This window comes from Haemaphysalis longicornis, unplaced genomic scaffold (assembly GCF_048455015.1).
Source record: "Haemaphysalis longicornis isolate Haplotype H1 unplaced genomic scaffold, Haemaphysalis longicornis Haplotype H1 scaffold_1, whole genome shotgun sequence".
In the NCBI taxonomy this organism is placed as follows: domain Eukaryota; kingdom Metazoa; phylum Arthropoda; class Arachnida; order Ixodida; family Ixodidae; genus Haemaphysalis; species Haemaphysalis longicornis.
In genome coordinates this window covers 65,833,530-65,853,483 of record NW_027526203.1, presented here as the reverse complement: position 1 = coordinate 65,853,483, position 19,954 = coordinate 65,833,530, and the positions used below count along the sequence as shown (strand labels likewise).

Genomic DNA, 19,954 nt, shown 5'->3' with positions numbered 1-19,954 from the left:
CATACTTTTGTCTGTATGCGAAATAAAAAACGATATTTAAAAACTTGTTCCCAGCTAAAAAAGTTTGAATCACAGGCTTTCCTGTTCCTTTATGTGTGTTTTTAATGCAACGGTCTATTTTGCACGAATGCGCCATCTGTTGAGATAGACGATAGGTAGAATCTGGCTTCACGTTGTGGAGGCGCGGGAAGTTCGATTCTCCCCGGGCGCGATGTTCTTTTTTTTAAGCTGCCGTTGACGTATTTGGAAACTGGAATCAAATATTTTGGCAGAACAAACGCCCCTGACTCGGACAGAATCGTCAAAGATCCTTCGCTGGGTTTGTTCACTGAACGCTGCCGTTGATTCTGGGCACGGTGGCTCAGTTCAAAGTAACGTTGGCTCAGTTAGCCACACTGAGAGCAACCCAGCGACGCTGGGCGGCGTGTTTTTAAAAGTTTCAAAATAATGTTTAGAAATACATATACAATTTAACCTTGAACAAATACGCCTATTAAAAGGTTTTCAATACTTAAATAAACGTTTCAGCAATTACAGTAGCTGCTAGGTTTGCAGGTCACGTGACAGGGACACATATTGTAGTGTCAAGTTTCGACACTACGAACCGCCACCCTTCCGATTTCAGGAAGTTTGCTGCCAAATTAAAATTATTTCCGCCAGTTTGTTTAGAAATTGCTTGTGGTTACCGGGCTATATAAAACGCTGGCTTTCATATGAGCTAGAGAACATATACGCGACAGAAATCGGTTGTCTGTCCCTTTAAGCTGTTCAGCCAGCTCGCCGATCGGTAATGGGGTCACCCCCATCATGGCCTTCATCTCGCTGATGATCTTAGTCGAGGCGCGGACCACACCGCGTTTCCTTTTCAGACGGTCCATGATGGGGCTCAGTAGGCAGAGATGCCGTTCTGGTGGGAGATGATGCGATGCGTCGTTCTTGGCCGATGCGTCCTCTTCAGTGGGCTTGCTTCGTCGATAGGGTCTTCAACGGTGTGATCCTTCAATCCTGGTCACGGCACCAAATTGTTGAAGACCAGGAAGCAGAAGCAGGTTAGAGCACACCGCTTTATTGCGTTCCTTCGAACGGCTAGCGTTATTCTAAGGAGGAAGAAGATGTCTCGAGCCTCGATGCTCGTGCGGTGGCTGCTCGTCTGCACTTCGGTGTCGTCGTCTTCCAACCAACCAGATCACATTTTGTAACACTGACCTCATTGAGCAGACCCAGCTGCCGGCCCCAGACCCCAGTGCGTATGACGGCTTAAAAGACAGTGTCCTCAACCACTACGGCATGAAATCCTGGCAGACGACAATACCAACAGAACCTGCAGCCGTTACCACCACCAGTCCTCCTCCGTCACCGCCCTCGGCCCATGTACCCGAACCCTCACTAGGTGACGGGTCTTCGATCATGGGCGCGTATCTAGAGCTCCCAGACCTCAGCAGTCTTCCGGACTTCTACACCCCTCGCTGTGACATATGGTTTGTTCAGCTCGAGAGCCAATTTTTCATCAACAACGTAAGGAGCCAACCATTGCGCTACCACCTCGCAGTGGCACGGCTACCTGATGGGCTCCTCGCGCAGCTCCGGCTACCACCACCTGGCCCACAGACCTATGGCGACTTGAAGAAGGCTGTTCTTAAGCACTATGGCGTCTAAGACAGTATATTTCTATACTACAGCGATGGTTGTGATAACACGCCCACCTCTGTCACACCCATGCCGACGCCATCCTCTGCACCACCAAACCTCCCAACGCCAACTGTGCATACAACTTCGCCGCAGTGTTCAGTCTCGCCTTGACAGGAAACGCCAGCGCCGGCTACGGCTTGCACCACTACAGAGTCAACCTTTAGCTTAGTGGAATCTGCGCAACACCATGCCGCAGCGCCACAGGTTGTTGCGTCAGCTTCACCGAGCCCAGCAAGTTTCGACTGCTTTGCCGCTCGTGGCTGCGAAACTTCTCCGCACGGCACGAGTGAGAGCGATCTTCATGAGCGCTGTACTCCCGGTGTACGACAGCCGTCTTCCTCGCCTCAGGTGGAACAGCCTCCAGAAGCCAACGGCAGCTCGAGGACTCCGGGAGTCGAAGCTACCTTAGAAGCACATCAGCTTGCTATTGACAATCTTCACACCCTGGCTACGATGGCGATACCGGAGCAAACATTGCGGGACGCCCCTCCTAACAACCATCGCCGAAAGAAGTATCCCATGACCCCATGCAATCAAGATTTGATCCAGCGTCAAAAGCTGGTCCCCAGACGTCGACCGATTCCCTGCTCCAGGACAGTGTTAGGTAGACGCAGTAACCGGAGCTCAGCCGTCTGTCTACAAATCAAACAGACGAATCCGGCTTGCAGGATGGGGATCCTACGTCATTGAAGTTCAAGCGCAGCTCATAATTGCAAGGCTCCGCTCTGCCGCCTCCCACCGTGGTTACGAAAGCAGCCCAGACAGCGACGAAGCCACACAGCCCACACCGGGGTACAGTCAAGCCCGCACTCCGGTCGTCATTCTGCTGCACCACGCTTCACCTTGTCGCTGTCCTTCGAGTTGCGCTTGCCGTCCGCTCCACCATCAATTGCAGCAGCCGCTTCGCACCCCGCAACGCGTCCAAAGCCGCACTCCCAGCCTCGACCATCACAGGTTGCCCCTTACCCGGACGCTACCTCGCCGACGACCAGGACCATGCCCTTTACTCAACCCCTGCCAGTAGACCACTGACTTCCCACGGACTCTCTCTCTGGCTACGGACAAACATTACATGTGCCTGTGAAATTCGATAAGTGCTTCCCCTACCAACCCCCCCCCCCAGCTTTAACGTACAGTACTGAACAAAACAACACCCAGCTCAGTTTTCTCTGTCGCGCTCCGCGCTAGGCTGGGAGCCCTGTAGTGCCACCATCATCATCTTCTTCAGCGCCACCATCATTATCAGGAGATTGTCCAGCTGGCACGAAAGACACTCGGCACCCGGTCTGCAACGGCACCCCGGTTCTACGCGCCTCGTCCTGACCATGGCCTGGCCAGCGCAACCTCAATAAACGTGGGCTGGTCCACACCGCCTCATCGGCCACCTACAATTACTTTGTGTCATGAATATAAAAGGTGAAACCTCTAGTAACCTGTTACCATTCTGTACAATGTGGTAGTTATAGTGGTAACAGGTTAGCTGGTTCCATAGAATGCCAGGAGCGCCAAAGTATCCGAGGAGGAGAACCTTGTAGTTGAAATAAGTAATAAGCACCTGTTCAGTGGAGGTGGAGGTGCTGAACTGATTTAAAGCATCTGGAGCTACAGTGGGGGAGTGTACGAAGCTCCGATGAGCAGTTTCTCGCCCCTCTTGAGGCCTACTTCAAGCCAAACTGGTTGCTCTTGGGTTTCGAAGTCAGCACACATTGTACAGAGCAATCAACGGCAATGCTTCACCTTCACCGCCAGCTTTCTGCGTAGGACCAGTTAACTCTCTGTCACTTCAAAATATGTTATAACACGAAAAAATAATCGGAAGACAAATCCAAGTTTGCAAATCGTTACAAAGCCAAGTTTGCACAAAATGTCAAATGTAGGTAAGCGTATCCCAATGATAAGGCAAGTATATCCAACTGTTATCATTTCAGTTTAGGAATACGAGAGAAGAGCTGTACAGTGAATTTTACCACCAGAATTTAGAATTGAGAACAGTCGAAGTCGATGGTTTGTACTTGACGAATATCTAGGTATAACTGTCACAGGAACCTCGAATTAACTCACTTACACCGATATCATAACCATTAAGCAATATAGATTACAGTATACGTCCTCCAGAAAAATCTGCAAGATGCCCCTGGACGTTGGAATAAACATCTCATTTCCCCAGTGTGACAGTTGTGCTCAAATTTGAAAGTGCAACATTGAGCGTTTCCACTGCAACACTACAGGCCCAGCTAGAGCGAGTCTACCGGTTTGCGACTCAAGTTACGACTGATAACTATAAGTTCACTGTCAGGAGCTCACAATAAAGTATTCTGTATGTAAATTGTTTTAGCATTGAATAAAACTGACGATACCTAAATCACTACACAAACCGGATTGCATAATAATCTATATTTCAAGACAGCGAGACAAGTCACAAAAATAAAGGAACAATAATGCAGCAGTTTACGTTCACGCATTATTTCTTGAAAACAAACAATGATTTAATAGGATATAAAATCAAGGTTTTGTCTGACAAATATCGCTGACGTTATCAATACCACTGTTTAGGAATTCAAAACCTTGAGCTGTAATATTGTTTATTTACTGCTGTTAGGAGTTCCTGTGTTTTATTTTGGTCCTTTGACACATCTATACACAGAATATTGAATAACAACAAGCCCTACCATAATGCACCATGGGCGTTGTAGGATCTGTTATAGTGTATCCCTGTTATAGTGTAGGATCTGTTATAATATATCTCACATGAATACCTACACCTGCCACAGTTATTTCATATCGCCCGAAAAAGAGCGCTGGCTTCATTGCCAAACATCCAACTTGTACGCTACACGCTACCGCGTAGCTACGCAGATCAATCAAACACCTTTTTTGTACGTTAGTTGTCGAATCAAAGGGGTTTGCACCGAGCTTTCTGAGGAGGTCCGACAATTTGGTTCGAACGCCCTAGGAAGCACCAGGTGTTTTTGTCGGCGTGAGGTCGGGAGAGCTGTGCGAAAGGTCGGGAGGCCTCGTGGGTCAGACGCTATTCCGACGTCTTGCACGAGCCGGGGCTGCTCTTCACAACAAAGAGTAACTGTTTTGACGAGCGCATCTGCTTTGCAGCGCGCCTGCTTGCCAATGTGCTCGCGCGAGTGCGCATGCCATCAACCACGTTCGTCAGATCAGTGCTCCCGCTTGGCGGCGAATCAATTATAGCTCTTAAATGGCCAACATCGCTGAGCCAGAAATGGCGAAGAGAGACAACTTGAAAGGCCGGTGAAAGCACTAGGGGTATTCACGGAACACGTCTTGGAACGACCATGTAGACTTCATCTGCTCAAAAGCTCGCAAAACTATTGTAATTACAAGCAGACGTCGGTATTTTCTCCCTTTTCACATTAAAAAGGTTTTGTACAATTCCCTATTTCGTTCACAACTCAATTATTGCGCGATAATACGGGAAAATGCACCAGCGAATATTTCATTTCAGTTCATTTCGTTTATTATACCCTTAAAGACGTGAAGGCGTACATAAGGCGGGGGGGGGGGGTGAAACATTGTTTACAGAAATACAAATGAACCTAGATATAGTTGAAAACACAAAAACACGCAAAAACACAAAAGCACTAAAGGACCAGAGTTTGAAACATTGGCTAAAGTAAGAAAATCGCAAAACAAACTTATAGTTTGCAAAAAAAGGCAGTTCGGGCAATATAAAATGTTTCCTATAATGCACTTGGAAGAATAATTTAAAAACAGCAAGCTACAAGTATATAAACTATATAGTCATAAAATAACACGAAATTTTAAAAATGCATTACAAGGAAAACTAGCGGTGTTTTAGAATCAGCTACACTAAAAAATTCGCGCCAATCCAGTCTGTGAATATGGATGGAAAGCAAAGCTTTAAACGGCACCCACTACGATTACCCATGCGACGTCCCTTAAATTCACTCACATCGCTCTACAAATAGTGAAATCACAGAGAAGTGAAATACACTTAACCACATCATTTACTACTTGAAAGATATCATATTGGTAAGGGTAAAATGAATGCATGATACATGAACGGTGGTTTGTTGAGTAACGTTGTATTGCTCTATGACATGAGTGGAAACTCCGTTTTTATAAAATTAAAGGTAGCTCAATCCCGGTATGAGACCATCTTACTCCTCCCTCTCTGCCACAGCGGACGCGGCGACGAGATCGTCGGGAGAGGTGGAGGAGCAGGAGGTGGAGTAGGAGGAGGAATACTTATATTCAGATTTCTGTACATGCCATAGTGTAGCCTAGGGGAGTGGTTCCTTCTTCACGGGATCCCATGTGCCGTCCGTGTCACCTGTGTTCTCTCCACCAGCTGAAACTGGGTAGGCAGAGAGGGGCTGGACAGCAGCATCTCCCATTGCTCTTGTTGGGTAGTTGACGGAAAGAGAGGAGGGTGCTCAGGGATAAAATCACCAACCCCGATTATGTGGCGGAGTGTTCCTACTTCTGAGCAAAATTTACATTCAGCGTCGTAGCGATTCCGGTGAATTAAGCGATCCGGGTGGACACGTCGGGTGTGGAAATCAGACGGATTGTTTGAGCCGTAGGGTAGCTTGTTGTTCTCTGGAAAGGTCCCGGTAAGGCGAAGGCAGGGTCTGTCTCTGAAGGCGATAATGCCGGGTTATGTCCCTGAATGTGACAAGAGGGTGACTTTCATCGTGAAGCTCCATAGCACGGGAGGTAAAAGCGCAGGCTTGTCGGTGGGCGTGTTCGTTGCCCTCCATGGAAGCGTGAGCGGGTGTCCAGATGAGCTGAATAGAACAGTTTGGGGAGTGGTGTTTTAGCACACGCTGTGCAGGTCGGGACACCCAACCCTACTGGTAATTCCAAAAGGCGTGTTGGGAATCGGTGACTACCTTACGAGCTCCGGGTTGAGTGAGAGCCAAGATGATGGCTGCCTCTTCTGCTGCCTTCATGTCTTGGGCCTTGAGTGAGGCACAGGCAAGAAGGTTGGTTCTGGACGTAGCCACGATGATGGCCAATTGATGCCCTCGATGTTGGGGGGCGTCTTTGTAGATAACTGCATGATCCCCTCCGAGGATGGTGTTCAGCGCTTGAACCCGTGCTTGTCGGCGACCCTCGTCGTGTGATGGGTTCATATTTCTAACCAAAGGGAGCATCTTTAGTTCTTGTCACCAAGAGTCCGGGAGTGCATCAAGCGGAGTGACAATCTGTGCTGCCCAGCCAGTCTGGTGAAGGATGCGACGACCCGCCGCAGTTCTGCTCAATCGGAGTTTCTGGTTAGAAAGATGACCCTCTATCAACTCTTCCACCGTGTTGTGGAGCCCCGTGCTAAGCAGCCTCTCTGTGGGCGCACTCATGGGAAGACCAATGACCGGCTCAACTGCCTTTCGAATCACTGTATAAAGCATCATTATGTCCTCCTTGTTGAGAAGAAGACAGGGGGTTTACGTGATTCGCGAGAGGACAAAAGCTTGAATTAAGCGAACGGTTTTGGAGCCCTTCAGGCTTCGCTTCTTGGTGGCAACTCGCATTGTACGATTTGATTGATACTGTATTTGAGGCGTTGCAAGGATACGTCGCGCTTGGTGTTGCCCTGGAAATGTAGGCCCAGGATCTTGATGCTGGAGTCAGTGTGTGATTGACAAAATGGACATTTTGAGGGAGAGTCCCTATGTGGATGAGTCCATTTACGGATGATATCTGGAGTATACACAGAGTCCGCGAAGACCTTATTATCAAAGTATTCTCCTTGCCTATTCGGGCAATTGAGAGTAGAAATTAATCCCGGTGGCGATGCGTCAAACAGCCGTTTCATTTAATATCGATATGCGCTCACTTTTTTCGGGGTCAAGAACAACTCCTCGCCTCTCATGCCTTCCCAAATGATGTGCAAGAACACTTACTAAGAGCTCGGGGTGGCACCACCCTACTTGAAGGAATTGTGCGGTTTTCACTACACAGTGGTCTCTATAAGGTTGTCTGACACGTGAACGCCGGTCCCTTACTCAGTGTACCCTCTGGAAGATCTGCAACTGCTTGCCCAGTTTCTGCAGATTCACTGTGCTGTCCTTCAATGTGTTTTTTTTACTCAAGAGCACTACACACGAACTGAATACTACCATCTTTCAATAATATGTAAGCCCTCTCCCAGCCCCACCCCTTATTCCCTTTTCCCCGCCAGGGCTTCTTGCATCTTTCTCATTAAAGCCTACCAATCAATCAATCTTGATGCAGGGGCTTGGAGTGACGGCCTGGCCATCAAGAAGTATTTGAATGTGTTCCTTCATCTGTCGTTTGGCGTGAGGGTGGACGACAAGGACCTGTGATTTGTTACGTGAACAGTGGAGGCCACAGGCTTTAGCCAAATGGCGTACTAGAAGTGAGATGTCATGCGTTGGTGTCAGCTTTCTTTAATTTTTGTAGCTCTTAGCGCACGCGCAAGGGGCGCACGGAGCCGCTAGACGTGCCGCGGGCAGACCTACCAGCGTTGCGAGAGGTCGCGTGACGCTATCACGTGGAATTCAGCGAGAATGCAAGGGGTAAACGCGTAGATGTGCTTGGTGAGTGCACCACCTTTCTTGTCCCTCTCCACGTCGCATGGTTGCTGCGTCCACCAAAATCGAAGGACTCGTTATGGGCGGACGGGAACTCCGAGTGTTGGCATATGCCGACGACTTTGCCCTTATCTGCACAACAGCTGCCCAAGCCGGAGAAGTACTCCGACTGGCACATCGATTCTGCGGTTTCTCCGGTGCTGAGCTGAACCTTGACAAATCCGAGGGAGCCTGGTTGAGCTGCTTGGAAAGAAAGCCGCGCAAGTGCTTCAACATGCGGTGGTCGGACCGCATTGAGACATATCTAGGGGTAAAGATCGGAGTGGGCCAGGCGGTGGCGCCTCGGTGGAAAGCAAAAGTTAACGCGGCCGAATGGAAGCTTCAACCCTGGAGGAACCGTAACATATCCATTTACGCAAGGTCCCTCTTGTGCAACATGGTAGCATACCCCGCGATTCTGTACGCAGCGCGCATCACCACCATCGATGCCGGCTCGATACAGAGGCTACACCGGTCGTGGTCGGTGTTTGTTTGGCGGTCACAATAGGAGCCCATGCGCCCAACGAATATCTTCTGGAGCGTGGAGGGGGGAGGCATTGGACTGATAAACGCAGAACTCAAGCTCGTCGTCCAGCGCTTCATTTTCTTCCGCGACCAGGTTGACCCGTTCCTTCAAGCGGCCATCGAATGCCTAGGCTCCTTTCACTTGCGGCCGTGGCTTGCCACATCAGCGTCTGTCGATCACGGCTCTCGCATCACCGGGTTCTACGGGGAGATAGCGAACGCGGTGGCATCACTGCAGACGTATTTTTTTTTGGTAATACCTGCTCACTGTGAACCCAAGAAAGTTATACTGTGACTTAGTAGCGCAGACATTGCCACCACCTCTGTACCGTCAGTCTCCGGTCCCTCAGGGTGGAGGTGATGTGCTCAAGCGAGTCAGGCAATCGCCCATCCCAGTCGGCACAAAAGATTTTTTTCCGTTTCCACGCGGCAGTGTTGCCCGTCATGGCGCGTCAGCAGGAGCGGGACTTCTTCCTTCCCTGGGGCGCCGGATGACTCCTGTGTGGCAAACCTGAAACCGCAGAACACGCATTCCTTGACTGCAACACAGCGATGTATTTCTGGCACGAAATACAATCGTGCTTCAGAACATCGTGGAACGTCTCTTGGACGGGCCTCAAGTTCCTGTGCGTGGACACAGAGCACAGCGCTTTCCGTGACTGTGTCCTAGCCATTGGACTCCACTCCCTCTGGAAAGCGAGGGTAGATGCAGTGGAGTGCGCCCTCCACCCACAACCCGCATGGCGACACTTTCTTCGGGAGGTCCAATGGGCGGTTAGTGCATTGGGCACATCTGACTGTGACCTGGAACTGCGAAGGAAGCTCGCCAAAGGCAGCCATGCGCTGAAGCGCTACAAAACAAATGAGGAAAGACGCAGGCAGGGACACGTCTAAGCCATTAATAAAATAAAAAATGTGATTGGACCGTTTAACGAGCCAGCGCATCTACGTTGACCAGCCCCTCTTTTGAGGTACAAGAGAGATTAGCGCCATCTAATAGGACACTCACAATTCCTTCAGCCCTTGTTTTTGTATAGTCTGTGTTGCTGTTCTCATTGTCCTTCTTTTTTGTTTGTTTTCTCTTTGCCTTTGTGTTTTTTTTCTTCTTCTCCTGGATTTACGTTTGTTGTCATCTTACCACTCAAACATGTAACGGACACATCCGCTGTCAGAGCTGCTCTGAACCATGTGTAACAGTCGGCATAACGTGTATATTTATGTGTAAATAAAGTTATTGTTTCACAAAAAAAAAAGTTGGCTCGTAGCTAAATCGGTAAGACAATGGGCTCTCGCTTGGTTATTCTGTTAGTTCCAGGTTAGATTCCTGGCGGTGCCAGTAAAATCTTTTATTAGTTCACGGAGTTTTCTGGTGACACCAACGGTCGCGAAAGAACCCTTGGGGAGGTAGAGGTAAAAAGCTGTGCTTTAAAAAATAGTCCGATCGACGTCGCATTTCTTCGCAGATTTCAATTTCACCCACTGAATATGTGCGCCAGAGATTAAGCCATACCTTACTCAACTCGCTCAGTGAGCTTGCTAAGCAACACATAGACCATTATAACCCTCTGTAATCAGAGTATTTCGGCAGAGCATTTGGCAACTGTTTTTGGCAACCTATTTTTTCGAAGGTAGTTAGTGAAAACATGTCCCTGTATGCAGAAAATATCATTCCAACCAGTCTCATATGTCACAATGCGCATTCGAATTGCCTGCAACATTTTGAACTTTAACATTAGCTCCAGATCTGGAATGTTTGACATCGTTACTTTTTTTGCATAATCTGTGTGCTACTTTTTTTAAGGGAAATTGTTTTTTAACTGTGACAAGCAGTATACTGCTGCCTAACCACTTTGCTTTTATCTGCTATCATGGCGCCCGTCTTAGTATTGTATCAGTGACGAAATGTTGTTTACTAATGTATCTGCCTTTTATTTTGACGTACTGGCATGTACATTAGTTGATGTGTTTTGCTTTTCTAGATATCATGTTTTCTTGCTTCTTTGTACCTTCGACCTACGCTGCATATACACCATTTTCCATAAGCAGCCGGGAAAAGAGGAAAGTAATCGCAAACCAAATCTCGCGGCGGCCCGCGCGGCTTCTGGTTCCGGCGGACCAGCGTTGCCTGCGCGCGCAGGGCTGTTAATCGCTCGCGCGATGTGTTCTACTGCGTAATACAAGACTGTCTGTCACCATGTGCTTAGTATTTGCGGGAATTTCAACTGTTCTAGCTTGAACTGAGATACCTTTCAATGCGCTTACTTCGTTTGGCCAGCATGTGCCGTCGTGGGTTGTGGGAACAACCAGAGAAGAAATCGCCGGCAGTACATGCATACGACATGGAGTGGTGAAACAGCAGTGAGGTTGCATGTTTATGCTGCATCGCTTACACGCAGACATTGATTTGAGACATCGATATACGTCGTGGATAAACCGCGAAAACTTTGTACCGACGAAAAACTCTGAGTGTCAGAGTGACGTCATTGGACGGCGACGAACCGAGCAAGGCCCATTTTTCACACACAAGGCTGGGAAAAAAGCGAGAAAAACGGGACCCAGTGAAAAGCTTGAAGTGAATAACTTTATTTTTAACTATACACCGTTATACTCTTTGCTGCTTCCTTGTAATCAATTTAAAATTACGTACATTGCTTGGTCAATACAAGCGGTTGGAGTTATAAACAATCCGGATTTCATCCAACCTACCGTTCAAAAATGACGGTGCTTATTTAACTTTTTCAGGCGAACGCGTTACACTACCAAACGATACGAAAAGACACCCTTCTCCACCGTATACTGCTGGTCGATAGCAGGATAAGCTGGCAGCACAATGTTGAAGCGCAGCTCGAGATATGCGCACGTTTTATTCAGAAAATAGCTCAACCTGCACGCGACTGGGATAGAGGAAAAGTGTCTCATCCTTATCTGCTGTCATGGGATCTAAGTACTACAATTACAAAACACTAAGTTGGTACAAGCAGAGGGTCGACAAAGAGCGGCTGCAAGTGACAGTGCGCCAGTATGATAATAAATTTGGAATAGTAGTTTGACTGGTTGTGCAGTTGCGTTCATTTTCTTCGCAGTTAATTCATACACATCAGCAATCATCCGAAGCCTAGTTCACTAGTATCATATTGTATGGTGATATCAAGAGCGTGGCCTAGTCTGGAGTCCAAGCGAGCGCGGATCAGCGAGACATACACGCAGCGCTCGCAACGCATTTGTCGTCTCCGCTTCGGTAGACATGCCTAATCGGTGAACATCACAAGCAAAACGGCATTGGAAATATATGATTACTTACCTATATTGATTTTATGCCAAGCCGAACCATAGCGGCAGTGTTTCCGTCGCGGAACTACAGAGTGCCACCGGCACCACCACAACTGCTACTGCAGCTCCAAACAGCCGGTGCGGTCATCGCCTACGCTACCAGAAAGTTCACGGTTGGGTTCTTCCGCAGCTTACAAAAACAAAACAAAACACACACACACACACACACACACACACGCAAACACTGCAACCGCAAACTTAACGCCAGTCCACTACGTTTTGTTGGGTAACGCACGGACCCCGTATATACGCACGGCAAGAATGTCGCACCCACTAAACAGGGCAGTATGGCGGCAGTCTGGTCAGAAAACGCAAATGGTGGCGCCAACGTGTAGAAAGGAAGATGCTGTGTAGGCCAATATCCTATCTATAAGTGGACGCCGCCGTTTTGCGTTTTCCAGAGCTGCTTATGTAAACATCTCGCGCCGCGCCGGCGGCCGAGGAAGCCGGTCCTAACCTTCTCTGACGGGGGAGCAGTGGAGTAACGGCTCTGCGTGCTGCGCGCCGGCGAGGTTCCCGGGGAGAGCACTGACCTCGCAGCACACGTGAACCGGGCGCTGATTGGCTCGTTGAGTTTGGCGCAAAGCGCCTTGCCGCAAAAATAGGTCACAGGCCCATCCTTGCGCGGCAGAGGAATCTTGCCGCGAAAGGGCGTTTTGCGGCACGCGTTTTTTTTTTTTTTTGCGCGCGCGCGGCGCCGCAAGTGAGGACGTACCTTATGACGCGAACAACGCAACTGCCGTGCTGGGGTTAAAGGGACACTGAAGTGATATGTAAACATTGCGGGATTACTTGCGCAAATTGTAGTCCGGAGTCCCCAGACCATGTTTCGACCACCCTGGGCGCGTTTACGCGAGTCACAAGTTCGAATCGCCGCGGGTACGTGCTTTTTTTTTTATGAGTTAACTTTTTTGCTTTTCGCCGATGTTATCTATATTGAGTTCACCTTTTTTTGGGCCGCAACGTTCATGGCTCCACGAACTAGTTCACTAAACGCGCGCAGGCTGGCACTGGCGCGCTAGCGAGTTCTCGTTGGCGTGCTGTTGCCATAAGCACCGACTGCTTGCGGGCAGTGGGCACAGGGCAGAATGAACAGACCCTTGGCCTGGTGCGAACACGCTTTTTACGATACAGGCATGAGTGAGGCAAGCTCCAAATATGGGGGAAAAGCGCATGACAGTTGGGCGTCTGCGGGTACGCGGACGGCGTCCATGCTCTGCGTAGGCCTCGGCTAGTGAATGCTACGATTCCGAGCCGTCCTAGGAGGCTTATCTTTATGCATTTTTACAGCTGACAACATGGCAGAAGCGCGGTACGATGATTACTGAGTTATTGAGAACGCCCATCCAACAACGCCAACAGTTGTGTTTTACAGAACCGAAACCGAAACCGAAACTTGTTTGGTTGCTCACCTTGGGCATCGTCCAATCACGGTGCCCGCTCCTCCTAACGTCACATCTTTAGTTGGTGCGGCCGCCGCGAACCGCGCATGGTAGTTTTTCTTTTTTCGCGCTTTCTAAAATAATTACCGATTTGTCAATCGTAAAAACGATGAAAAGTGTGCTAATTTAAGCCAGTCTACGCAGTGCAAGCAAAAACGGGAGCTTGACAAATTCACTTCCCTGTCCCTTTAAGTGCTCGGTTCTTCCCATGCCTCTCGGTTCGGTGTCCATGTGTTACCCAATGAACCGTAGTGTTTTGGCGTTAAGTTAGCGGATGCAGTGCCCGTGTGTGTGTTCTGTTTTGTTTTTATCACCTGCGGAAGAACACAACAGTACATTTTAGGTTCGGATTTGCTGCTAGCGTAGGCGGTGGCCACCCCGGATGTTGCGAGCAGCAGGTGGTGGTAGTGGTGCCAGTGCCACTCCACAGTTCGTAGATGCGGACACTACCGGTATGGCGCCAACTGACATATGAATCGATTTCGCTGAGTAAATACGTATTTTCAATGCCACCTTGCTCGTTATGGTCACCCATTATTCATGTCGGAAGAGAGCGAGCACAGCGTTGACCCGCGCTCGCAGTAGACTCTCAACAAGGCGATGATCACGCCGTTGACATCGCAAGCCAATATGATCTTTCTAACTATAAACTTATGACGGTTGCTGACGAGTACGAATTAATCGGCCAGAGAAGCAACACGGCCGCACAACCAGTCAAACTACTATTCCAAGGTTGTAATCATGATTGGACTAACTCCGCGCAGTGCATGGGCACTTTCGCTCGGTGTCAATCTTTGTGGACCCTCCGCTTGTACCATGAATGCCTTACGGGATAGCTGGCTTGTAAATGCAGCACTCTAGATTCCGTGACATTGTCTTTTCTTATTTTTTTAATATCTTTCTCTTTCTCTTTTGTTATCTAGAACTGCGTGATGATGTTCATGTTCTTTGAATTCGACAAAATACGTTTCTGACGGGCGCTAAGTGTTGACACAGGGCGCCCGCTAATAACGCTGGGAGTCACCAGGATGTGTGACTTGGCTCCGGAGCGAAACAGGTCCGCAGGAGGTCTACAGAAGGATGGCGCGTGCAGACCGAAACTAGACGGGTGTGGCGCGTGATTCCCGCATTTGTGATTGCAGTTGAAAATTGAATTTCTTTGCCAATGCCGGCTGCAAGGGGAAATGCCGCTTTGTGAAACACTGTCAGGTACAGAATTTTGCAGAAAAAATTCAGCGGTACACAAAATCGGAGCGCCAGCCTGCAAGCACACCGATAAAGGAAAGCGGCAGCGGCGTTACGGATGCGCCTTGTGTACGTCATGGCGTGGGCTCCAAATTTTATTTCAAATCGCTATGGGTGACGACGCACCACGCCCTGGTCGCGGACGGGGAAGACAGCGAAAGTACGCTAAGGCGAAAGAGGCTAGAGCAGCTCTAAATTGCGCTCGTCCTATCCGCCGTCTGGAGGAAGCGACAATGGACGAAGCTGCTGGCCCACGAGAGCAGCCTAAAAGTTCAACATAAAGCTTCACAGAAGTTTCAACAGAAGGCCCAACTAGGTTTTTGTCTTCATATTCGTCAGGACTTCTAAGCATCCCTGTAATGTTTGGATCACCAACCTTATCCAACGGGAAGTGTCTGTCGATTCTAGTGACAACGGGCTAAAGCGGCTGTCGCTGCCAATGATAAATTGTATAGGAGCGTCTAGCCACTGCACTCGTCTGTTTGATTACGGCGAATGATTCAAATGGCCCAGTGTGCGACAAAAATTGTGTGCGGCGCCCTTGAAGCAAAAAAGGCGTTCCCTTGAGCGAAGAAGCCGATGCGGAATGCCGGAGAAAAACGGTCGCCTCACGAGGCGTACCATAGCGCTACCTGACTCAGTAGTATCGAGAGGGGGTCACCGACACATTACACTGTAGTGGAAAGAAGCAGCCAAATTCACTGTCTTCAACAACTCTCGTTGCCCAGCAGCATGAACAAGCAGCGGCGAAACACGTAGGAGACATATCCTAGCTATTCGAAAGCGTTATGCGGATCGCGAAGCAAGGCGTCTCCATCGGCAAGATTGCCAATTCCTTCGACATTTTCTTTGACCATACTTTCTGTCACCGCTGTTCTTCGCACCAAACGGAATACACGGGGACACAGTTAGGAGTTACGTCAGCACGCAGGAACTGCATTTCGTTCACCTACCGCTGCGCAAAACGCCTTTCACAAAACAACTGCACGCTCTTCCGTCAGCTGCTTTGCATTGTTAAGAGAGGCCATTGGCGCTGATGATGCCACTGCTATTCAATAACAGAGAAAGGTTGCAGGCCTGAATTGCGTTAGCGCGCAAGGTTTTTTGCCGCCGATCCATGTTTACGCAATCACAAACGTGCATGATCTCGCAGCGGTTTTTTACCATTCGCATCCGTCAAAGTTCGAGCAGTGATTGGAATGAACTCCATTCTCTTTACAGCGGCAGTTAGCAGGAGGCTGTGCGGCAACTGGTGGCGCACCTTATCCTTTTGTCGGTCTGATTCATGGTTTTGTGAGAGAGCCCATCGGGGCCCAATTTTTCACTTGGTGAATTTTATCCCATTTAGCCATGTTCACTAAAATCAATTCGGAACTCGCTCGCACTTGTGTGATGGGCTTCCAGCATACAAATTAATAGCTGTCTCTCAATTCGCAAATTTGACTTTTAATTACGTTAAGCGCTGCAGTTCGTCACCGCTTCCTATGCCTTTTCTCTGGGTGAGTGCATGCGCTGTACGGCCACGTCTGTGTTCGGAGGAGAAAAGACGATGCCCTAGCGCACTGCTATTTTCTTGAAGGATGCCAAGTCGAGTGAGCGTAGTGAGCAACCCACTTTCGTTTATCTCAAAATCGACTCGGGGCTATTATTGGGTAGGTACCTTTCCATGCGATCTTGCAAGGACCTCGACTTGGAACCCCACTGCCCGTAGCTTAGCTACTCTGGCATACCGACCAGATTGTTCCGCCGGGTCATTGATTGAGCTGTCATGCCCACAAATCACAGAACAGTGCCAAAATATGAACACCAAAAAAATTGGTCAACTCCAAAATGGTCATAGCGTGCCGCTGCCTGCGAAAATTAGAAATATAAAACGGAAATGCTATCCAGACCTGATCTGATAACGGAGGGGCACGTTCTGAAAGTGATGATGCGCAGTCCTTAGTTCACTAGTGCACAGCCGCGACTTAGAGGCTGCATTTCAGGAGTGCCTACCCTTTCAAACAAATGTTAAGGACTAAAGTATTCAGCGTAGTTTCTTTTTAAATACTTCAGGTCAAGGCAGCACGAACCTAAAAGTACAAAAAGCCGTGTTATAGACAAGTGTCGTGAGCGCATTTCGGTCGGTGGTTTCAATGGCCAACATTTGCCGCTGAAAGTACAGAGGGCTGTAGATAGTTTTTTGCAACCAAGGAAGGCCGCCTTTTACCAATATTAATTTACGCAACATCTAATAACTGTCACTCCAGGTACTGCGGATGCAACGATTCTTCAAGCTTAACACGCGACTTACACTAAGCACAGCGTGACACGTCGTGGAAGAGCAACGTTGCGTCCACATCATGTCGTGGAGAAGATAACCAATACAAAGGCCGCATACGGTGACAGAAAAAAAGCTGCGTTTCTGTCAATCACGCGCAAATCATGGCACGCTGCTGTTCGAGAAATGTGGGGTCAGCGGAAGCACTAACACAAGACAAAAACACAAGGAACCCGCTTTGTGTAGCCGCTGCTGAGTCCCCGTTTTGTGTTGCTACATCTCGCAACGAACAAAAGGCGCTTGTTTCGAGGCATTTTGGGACGAAGCCAGGGATGATTCGTGGCTTACCTTGCTTCCAAGCGGTGGGCATTCCAGCGTGGCGGGAAGACACGGCCAGTGACGCTCAGCGCGCGGGTGACGCCAACCCGAGGCGTGCCTCCGTGGCTGTGTGTCGCGTGGCTGCTGCACGCACAAAGGTCTCCAGAAGAAAGGAGCCCGGCTGATGGACGGCCCGCAGCTGCGACTCCTCGGCTGCACGTGTTTCCTACGGGCGGGGCCCCCGCACACGCGACGCCCGCTCGCTTCGTTCCGTTTGAGGCGCAAAAGCGGCCCTTATGGACCACTGCGGGGGTCGTACCCCGCGTAAGCGGCGCTACCGAGAACGCTGTACTGGTCACTCGGGAAGCCCCTCTGAGGGGAACAGGCAACAAGTGGGGAGTTTTATGCGTGAGTAAAACCATTCATAATTTAACCGTTAAACAACACGCGTGCTCAGTCCTCACCCGTATTGCAACAGGCCACGGCGGGGTGCTTTAATGCTGTTACCACTTTATAAAGTGACCATACAAGCAGATTTATATACTGCCGCACAGTATAAACGGAAGTGAGGTCCATGTAAAAATGAACGTTTATTCGAATGAACTTGTGCACCGCACAAAAATCAAATAACGCACAAGCGGCGAAGAAGGAGGAGGAGAAGAAGCGTATGGTGAGCAGTTCATCGGGCGCCACCACGCCCGGTACACTGCCTGACCCTTATGGTCACTTTAGGTCACTAACCCATACTTTATATTTCTATCCCAGTCATCATCATCAACATCTTCTTCTTCTTCTTCCATCTCATCTGCTCGTGAACTTTCTCGTCACGTTCGGCTGTGCGTGTGTGTTCCGTGGCGGCTGCACTCTTAGAAAATACCGCAAAATTACGGCCCCCATCTACACAACTGCGCGGCCGTATTTTCGCCGTAGTCCCTCACATTTCGTATATTTAGCGACGGCACAAGTGCTGTTTTCTTAGAAAACGAGCGCTCAACCTTTTCTTCTATATGTTTGGCCCCGAATGTCGGTATTTACCAATAACTTGAGCATCTACATTCATAGTTACAATTTTTTTCAACGCATTTTCACCAGGAGAGTGTAATTTTAGGAACTATTTTTTCTTACGGCTGAACATTACGGCTGCCGCGCGGCGAGGCAGATACGCTCTCCATAGCGGTGCGCGGGCTGTGGGCCGACACTGGGTGGAAGGGTTTCGCGCCTTAAACTTTGACGACCCTGTATTTATCTACCGGACGAAGAAATACTGCCAAGGAGTTAGGGTAGATAAGTAGTGAAGCTCGTCTTCTTGTCTTGTGTATTTAACGAAGCAGAGTTGGTCCCTAACTTCTGAATAGAGAAGTATGAGCACCACTGGTTGCGCTTCGTGCTCTGATTCCAGCACCAAGAACATTCTTTAACTACTCAGAACCTTGTAAAATTATTGAAGAATGGCTGTGAAACGTGTTCAGTGACTCAATTTGAGCGTTGCGTAAACGTGGAGGAAGACCTTTGTACTCGAGTATCACGTGTGTAAACCGCATCAACTTTAGCATAATTTGAAGCCCTTTGTTTTGAAGTGTTGGTATCCTGTTTTGCTAGCCGAATGCTTTGGTCAAGAAGCGCGGGCCCGCGAATTGTGTGCGTATAATCGTTATCGCACATCGTTAACTATTAGCTGTATGGCTATAAGCCTGGCTTGGTTCTTTTGCTGGGTGGTTGGTCGAATGCTCGGCTGGTTATATGCAGCGCTCGTGTTTGTGTATTTCTTTGACCCGCCGCGGTGGCTTCACGGCTAAGGCGTAGCGCTGCTGAGCACAAGGACGCGGGTTCGATTCCCGGCCACGGCGGCCGCTTTTCTGATGGAGGAGAAAAGCAAAAACGCCTGCGTGTTCGAGATTTCGGAGCACGTTAGAGATCCCCTGGTGGTCAAAATTAATCCGGAGCCCTCCACTCGTCGGGCCTCATCGCCTGCGTTGCGTGGGCGCGTTAAACCCTACAATCAATCAAATCCTTTCTTGGTCTTCGTTAAACCGATTTTTTATAATGTCTCGAAAAAAATGTGTACAATAAATTGAGTGATTTTCATGAGTGTAACATTGGGTTAAAATAATAAATTGAGTTATTGCCGTGCGTACAGCATCACAATAAAATGCCATCGATAAGGGGTTTTTTTTGCGTTCCTGTTGAGGGTACGCTGGACGGAAACGGTACTGCCTGGCGCGCACGCACCACCCCGTGAATATTCGAGAGTTCGGAACGTTCAATAACACCTTATACGCTGTCATCAAATGTTGGGATCAACAACGTGCATGCAACCCGACCTTACGTGCTCCGTCAGAACTACACGCATGCGGCACCTCTGATACAGAAGTATGAGCAACGCTGGTTGCGATTCGTGCTCTGATTCCAGCACCGAAAACATTATTTAACGACTCAGAACCTTGTAAAACTATTAAAGAATGGCCGGGAAATTTCTGTCGCTTATGAAATTTTCACATCCAGCTTAATTATTTTTGTAATCTAGCTTAGAGAATTAAGCTAAGAGAACTTGAATTAAA

At 48.9% G+C, this 19,954-nt stretch overlaps 1 protein-coding gene across 1 annotated transcript in view; it reads right to left on the bottom strand.

Moving 5' to 3' along the window:
• LOC144176927 (innexin shaking-B-like) overlaps nt 1-17,555 on the bottom strand; it is a 139,928-nt gene extending 122,373 nt beyond the window's left edge. Inside the window, exon 1 of the mRNA XM_077705241.1 lies at nt 17,427-17,555. The gene's annotated coding sequence lies outside the window, so the exon portion shown is untranslated. The remainder of the gene's footprint in view (nt 1-17,426) is intronic.
• Nucleotides 17,556-19,954: the final 2,399 nt, after the last annotated feature.